General features: G+C 41.5%; 1 long non-coding RNA gene across 1 annotated transcript; it reads right to left on the reverse strand.

Annotated features, from left to right (window-relative positions):
- Positions 1–1472: 1472 nt before the first annotated feature.
- Positions 1473–7065, reverse strand: LOC125109659 (uncharacterized). The gene is made up of 3 exons (XR_007130326.1): positions 6976–7065; positions 5715–5775; positions 1473–3158 (listed from the first exon to the last, which is right to left on the reverse strand). It is a non-coding gene; the product is annotated as an uncharacterized LOC125109659 (long non-coding RNA).
- Between the last annotated feature and the right edge of the window lie 215 nt (positions 7066–7280).

Genomic DNA, 7280 nt, shown 5'->3' on the forward strand with positions numbered 1-7280 from the left:
ATAGCTCAATGAATTTTTATTTTTTTTTATTTTTCAAAGATTTTATTTATTTGAGAGATAGAGAATGAAAGAAAGAGAGAGCACAAGGTGGGGGGGAAGTCAGAAGGAGAAGCAGAAAGAGACTCCCCGCTGAGCAGGGAGCCATATGAGGGATTCGATCTCAAGACTCTGGGTTCATGACCTGAGCCAAAGGCAGAAGCCCAACAACTGATCCACCCAGGTGTTCCACAATGAAAAAAAAAAAATACACACACACACACACACACACATAACCTGTGCAGCCATCAGATCAGGATGTCAAACATTTCTAGCACTCAGAAGATTCCCTTGGGCCCCTTCTCTGTCCATATATGCCATCATTGTCTGTTACCATGCGCAAATTTCACCTGTTCTTAAAATGCTAATGAACGGGTCACACAGTGTGTAGTTTTGTATCTGGCTTCCTCATCCTGGGACATGTGTCTATAATATTCATCATGCTGTTGCTTATTAGCATCTTATTCTTTTTTATTGCTCTGTAGTATTCCTTCGTACAAATATACCAGCATCGGTCCATTCTTCTGCAGGTGGACCTTGGGTCTGTGATGGCTAGTTTTTTGAGCCACCTTGGCTAGGCTGTAGTATCCAGTTAACCAACCACTAACCTGGGTGTTGCAGTGAAGGTATTTTGTGGATGTGATGGTATCTGCAACCAGCTGAATTAAAGTGAAGGAGATTACCTTTGATAATGGGGGTGGGGCCTTCCAATTAGTTGAAGGTCTTAAGAAAAAAAACACCAGGTTTCCCGGAGAAGAAATTTTGCTTCAAACCTACAGCATTGGGTGCCTGGGTAGCTCAGTCCTTAAGTGTCAGCCTTCAGCTCAGGTCGTGATCCCAGAATCCTGGGATCCAGCCCCGCATCAGGCTGTCTCCTTGGCGGGAAGCCTGCTTCTCCCTCTCCCCCTCCACCTGCTTCTGCTCACTCTCTCTCTCTCTCTCAAAAATCAATATATCTTTTTTTTTTTTTAAGATTTTATTTATCCATTTGATAGGGATCACAAGTAGGCAAAGAGGCAGGCAGAGAGAGAGAGAGGAGGAAGCAGGCTCCCCGAGGAGCAGAAAGCCCGATATGGGGCTCGATCCCAGGATCATGACCAGAGCCGAAGGCTGAAGCTCTAACCCACTGAGCCACCCAGGCACCCCCAAAATCAATATATCTTTAAAAAACAAAACAAAACTGCAGCCTTAACTTCTGCCTGGGTTTCCAGTCTGCTGACATACCACGGAGATTTCAGATGCTAACCTCCACAACTGCTTGAGCCATTTTCTTAAAATTTCTTTTCTTTTTTAAAAAATACTATATTTATTTATTTGACAGCACGAGAGAACACAAGCAGGGGGAGGGGCAGAGGCAGAGCAAGAAGCAGGCTCCCTGCTAAGCGGAGAGCCCAATGCGGGGCTCAATCCCAGGGCCCTGGGATCATGACCTGAGGTGAAGGCAAATGCTTAACCAACTGAGCCACCCAGACACCCCTTCAATTTCTTAATATATGTATGTATAGAACCTCGTCATTCTGTTTCTCTGGCGAATCCGGATGTGGGGTTTCCAGACTTGAGCTACGATGAATGAAGTTTCTGTGCACCTATTTGTATGTCTTTTGGTGGATATATGCACTGGTTTCTCTTGAGTCTATCCCTGGAAGATGAATGCTGAGTCATGGAGCACCTATTTTCTGAATCACACACATGACAGTTATTACTGACTGCCTAGATTAATCAGTTACATTTAAGGTGGGCTGGTTAGGGCCAAAAGTAACTGTAGAATTTGTTTTGTCTATGTCCTTCACTTACCATGGCAGAATGAGTCATGTATTTAGTTAGTGCTAACAGAGTATTTGGAGCTACAAGGAACATAAAACTTAATTTGAATTCAACAGTAAGGAAATGTACTATGTCATACAAGAAGTTCACTGGTATGGAAGCTTCAGAGTTGCTTAATTCAGCAGCTCAGTAACATCATCAAAGATCCATATTCTTTCCACTGTTCTGTCGTCCTCAAGATGTTGTTGACTCTGACCTCAGACTGGCCCAGCTTAGTCACAAATTGAGTACAGAAGTTCCAGGTGTCAGGCATTTCAGAGTCCAAAGAACAAAGAGATCGTCTTTTCCTCTTACCTTGCTTGGAAGCCAAGAATCTTTCTCTTAGCCAGAAATGGGTCAGATAGCCACCCTCGTGTCAATTACTGTCAAGGGGAATCAGACCCTCTTTTACTCCCGGGTCTGCAGATGGGTCTTTCCTTCTGGAGTTGTGTGGAAAAGAGGTAGATGTTTGGACACAACCAGGGGGTGTCTGCCAGCAATGGAGGAAGAGAGAATGGATATTGTGGAGTTGAGGAATGGTGTTTCCCACATTAATGCACCCAGGTAGCTTAAAACCTACTTGAAGACAGAAACTGTTTTGAATTTTCTTGAGTCCTCCATGATACCCAGGAAGACAGTCAAGGGGCTACTAAGGTTTTCTTAGCTAGTGGAGGACAGATTTTTTTCCCTTAATTTAAAATTTATGTCCAGCCTTACATATATAGGATAAATAATGCATATTTACTCAACTCAAAACATTCTAGATGTAGCTTTCTTCATGTTTCTTGTATTGGGGGTTTATTAGGTTTTTTGGATCTGTGGGTTTATAGTTTCATCAAGTTGGAAGTTTTTCTGTCATTATTTCTTTAAATAGATTTTTGTGTCCCCCCCCACCCCCTTTCAGAGATCGCAACTATAAATATATTGGGTTGCTCAAAGTTGTCCTAAACCCCACTGATGCTCTTTGTATTTATTTTCATTCTTTTTTCTTCAGCTTAAAATATTCAGAATACCAAGGTGCCATATTTGGGGGTGGTGTATCTTGAGCCCGGCCAAATTCATTTCACCAGACCCTATGAAAATTCAGATTTTCATAGATTCTTTATTGATTGGAGAGTGTGAGCTGCTGTCCATCCATGTGTAGAGATACAGAATCATGATTGTTTTCTTCCCTTGGACTTAAAACCTACTCCTCTGCTTCCTGTGGTGGGCTGTGGAGTTTTCTTCCTTTAGGGCAAACCATGGTGGTGGAGAAATAGATATTCTTCTTCCTCATGCAGCAACTTCTCTCCAGCCTAGAAGAACATCTCAAAGTTCATCTGTAAAGAGGGAGGGAAAGAGCAAGAGAAATCCACTTACTTTGGGGAAAAAAAAATGCCAGTTATCAATGACCAGTAAAAGCTCTGCCTGGGTTGGGAGTGCAAATCTTTGGCTTGGTTGTTGAAATTTCTGTAGTATGATCTCATAGCAGGCGTGTGCATGTACGAGCGCGCGCACACACACACACACACACACACACACACACACACACTTTTATATACACATAAAAGAAGAACTAGCTGTGCCTCTAAAGGACCCTGCATTGGGGTACCTAGCTGACTCAGTCAGTAGAACAAGTGACTCTTGGTCTCAGGGTCATGAGTTTAAGCCCCACACTGGGTGTAGAGCTTTACTTAAAAATAAATTTTTTTAGGGGTGCCTGGGTGGCTCAGTGGGTTAAAGCCTCTGCCTCCAGCCCAGGTCATGATCCCAGGGTCCTGGGATCGAGCCCCACATCTGGCTTTCTGCTCAGAAGGGAGCCTGCTTCCTCCTCTCTCTCTGCCTGCTTCTCGGTCTACTTGTGATCTCCATCTGTCAAATAAATAAAGTCTTTTAAAAAATAAATAAATAAACACTTTTTTTTAAAAAAGAGCCTTCATTTATAAAATGCTTTTCACATACATTATCCTGTTTAATCCTCACATGAGATAACGGAGGGTTGGAGAATAGCTTGTCCAGTATCACCCGGATGGAAAACGATGGAGTCCTCTGACTCCCAAGTCCCATGTTATTTTCAGCACATCAGCACTGCCTCACCTTTATACAGGGAGACAAAACCACTGGAGGGTGGCACACTATCATTAAGGAAATAAATGGATTAAAACGATATTCACAGTGTGGGACCTTCATCTGTTGGAAGACATATTTATGCATGTAAATACGTACGAAGAATGCAGGAAGGCCATGATATGTTGAATAGATGGGGAGTTTATAGGTGACTTTTTTCTGTTTTGACTGTCGACATGACCTAGAGCAGCACTATCGGCTGGAACTGTCTGTCATGATAGCAGTGTTCTCTGTCTGCACTGCCCAGTACGGTAGCCACTGGATACATGTCTGTTGAGCTCTTGCAATTTGTCTTGTCCTGACTGAGAAGTAAGTGTAAAACACGTACTGAGTTACCAAGGCTTAGTATGAAAAGAAGATGTGAAGTATCTCATTTAGTTTATTTTTATACTGATTGAATGTTGAAATGATTCTATTTTGGATGCCCTGGGCTAAATAAAACATTATCAAAGGTAATCTCACTTGTTTCTTCTTACTTCTTTTAATGTCGCTACTAGAAAATTCTGCGTATATACGTGGCTCACAGTATATATCTCTTGAGCACCACCAGTCTAGAGTTCAAGGGCGTGAAATTCTTTATCAGGGGCACTTGAGTTCAACTCCCAGTCTTTGCTTTTCTAAGTAGGTGACCTGGAACAAGTTATAGAACTCAGCCTTGTTCTTTTTCAGTTTTTAAACAGGAATAATGATTGTGCCCTAGCTCAGAGAGTTATTGTTAGGATTAAATGAGTTGATTTTGGAAAGCCTCTACTGCAGGGAGTGACGAGCACCTGTTAAGCGCTCGATAAGAATTTTTCTAAATTTTCTAAGGTGGATGTGAATTTCTTATATAATAAAGATTTAAAAGAAAATTGAAATAAACAATGAATTCTGGAACACTGAAAAGAAATTTTAAAAATAAATAAAAATTAAAAAAAAAGAAAATTGAAATAATTAAATTTTTAAGCAAGACCATTATCTTTAACCCTGGTCAGAAGCTGAGTATTTATATTGTTTTAAAGCTGTGTAGTCAGGACGCCTGGGAGACTCAGTCAGTTAAGTGACTGCCTTGGGCTCAGGTCGTGATTCCAGATTCCTGGGATCAAGTCCCGCATCAGGCTCCCTGCTCAGCCGGGAGCCTGCTTCTCTCTCTGCCTCTGCCTGCTAGTCTGCCTGCTTGTGCTCTCTCTCTCTCTCTGACAAATAAATAAATAAAATCTTAAAAAAAAAAATCAAATTTGTGTAGTCATGTTTGTTTTGTTTTATTGTGTGTGTGCATGTACAAACCTTGGACACAAGCGGAATTGGGGACCATCACAAGTGACCGTTTATTAGGCAATCTCATTCTTGTCTTCTGACCTGGGTCCTCCCCAAAGGGAGGGGATAATTGCATCATGGTTCCCGCTGGCATGCACAACACACCAAGTGTTCGCCTATATTTAGCCAACATGAAGTCACTGAAACTCTATGCCTACTAGATGCAATTAGTGCTTTGTTATTTGTTGCTCACATGGCTTATATCCTGACTGCTCTGCATAGTTTGTGTCCTTAGATGAATTTAAAAGAACTGAAAACCTTTTGTGCTGAGAAAACTGCTTGGGGAGTAGGAACTGAAATCCCAAGTCACTGAATCCCCTGGAAGGGACCCTGAGGTGAATGCTTGATGGCTCCCGCAAGCCAGCGAGACCTCAATTATCCTCCTCTTTGATGGCAGGGGGAGGAGCAGGGGGAGCAGGCTGGGGAAAGAAGGGTTGTCTATATTCTACCCAGCTGGTAGAAGCAGCACTTACGGTCAGTGGCTCCCAGGAATGGGCCCAGCTCCACTTTCCTTCCTGCAAACAGAAATGGCACCTGGAACGCAAAAACACAGAACAGCTCAGCGGGGCTGACTCTGCAAGGGGACGGAGGCTGGGGACTGCCCACAAAGCAGTGAGTCAGAGGTTCACTGTGTTAGCTAGTGCCTCCATTTTATTCTTGGGGCCTCGTCCCTCTAGTTAAAGGCTCTGAGGTGCCATGTGTACGTGTGTGTGCGTGCGCGCGAGTGTGTGTATGTGTTTGAGATATTGGGAACATTAGCTTAGACTCTCAATCCTCAAATTTTGTTTCTCAAAATTATCCTCATTTTGGATGGCAAAGGCTTACTCCTATCAGAGATCCCAGTTTTGTTTTATTTAACAGACAAAATAACTCCCAGGGAGCGGGTGAAGAAATAAAGCAAACGCTATTGAAAATATTTCTAAAGTATGAGGTATTCATAAATGTGTTTTATAGGATGTAGCCAGATATTCCTGAGGTCAAAGATGCTAGACAAAAATTTAGAGGCCAGTTGACATGCTTATACCCTCAAACATTACTGTTCTCTTATCCTGTATGACTTTTATTCTAAAATAGATGATTTTATGATGAAAAATATTTGTTACTTTTAAAAGAATATGAAACTTCATTTTGAAAAAATTTTTTGAAACTATTGTTTTTATATCACAGATTTTATTAAAAGCGAGAGGGGAAAAGTGAGTGAATATTTCAGAAAAGCATAAACAAACCCGGTTTCATTTATTAACTACAGAAACACAGTTTTAAATATTCATTCATTCATTTAACAAATATTTACTGAGTACCCAATGTGAATAACAGTACATTGGTATCCTCGCCTTATCTATCTTTCATTAAGTAATTTTTGTAATTTTACTAACTAATATGTTTCTGGCATCATTCTTCTTTGCTTGTAATACAGATTTGGGGATGTTATTAAAAATTTATCCGGGGACAACATTAAAAAGAAAATGAAAGCAACCACATAAGCTCAACTCAGTGACAGCTGCAGTTGGCCCTATCTATGAACGGAACATTGTTATATCCCAATGGATTGTGAGAAAGAGGTTACAGACAATTACCAGCACACCTTCTTTCTCTCTCACAAAAGGAGGACGCAAATAGGATCAGGAGAATTCATTTCAGGGAAAAAACACTGAGTCAGCTCAGATTGATTAAAAAGTAAAGTATTTCAAACTTCAGTATTCTATTATTAGTAACAAGTTAATTTCCACATACCTCACACTCTAATGAGGATAGCTGTGTTGGACAGTAACCAGTCATCAACACCTCAGTGTGAATGAAGATCTGAGAGTAGATTCTCCGAGAGGGAGTGAAGTAGTGAGAAGGAGAGAACAGTGGGTACTTGGAGCAGGGAGGGGACACCCCGGGGAGAAAACGTCTCTAACTTCCTAGTTTGCACAGGAACTCTGGTCTCTGGAATAACCTGCGTAGGTCCAAGTCCTGCTTTCCCCCAAATCATAGCAACTGAGTTCTTTACAATGACGATTCATATTTTACTAATACTAATTGCTATGATTACC

Source organism: Lutra lutra, chromosome 9, assembly GCF_902655055.1.
Source record: "Lutra lutra chromosome 9, mLutLut1.2, whole genome shotgun sequence".
In the NCBI taxonomy this organism is placed as follows: domain Eukaryota; kingdom Metazoa; phylum Chordata; class Mammalia; order Carnivora; family Mustelidae; genus Lutra; species Lutra lutra.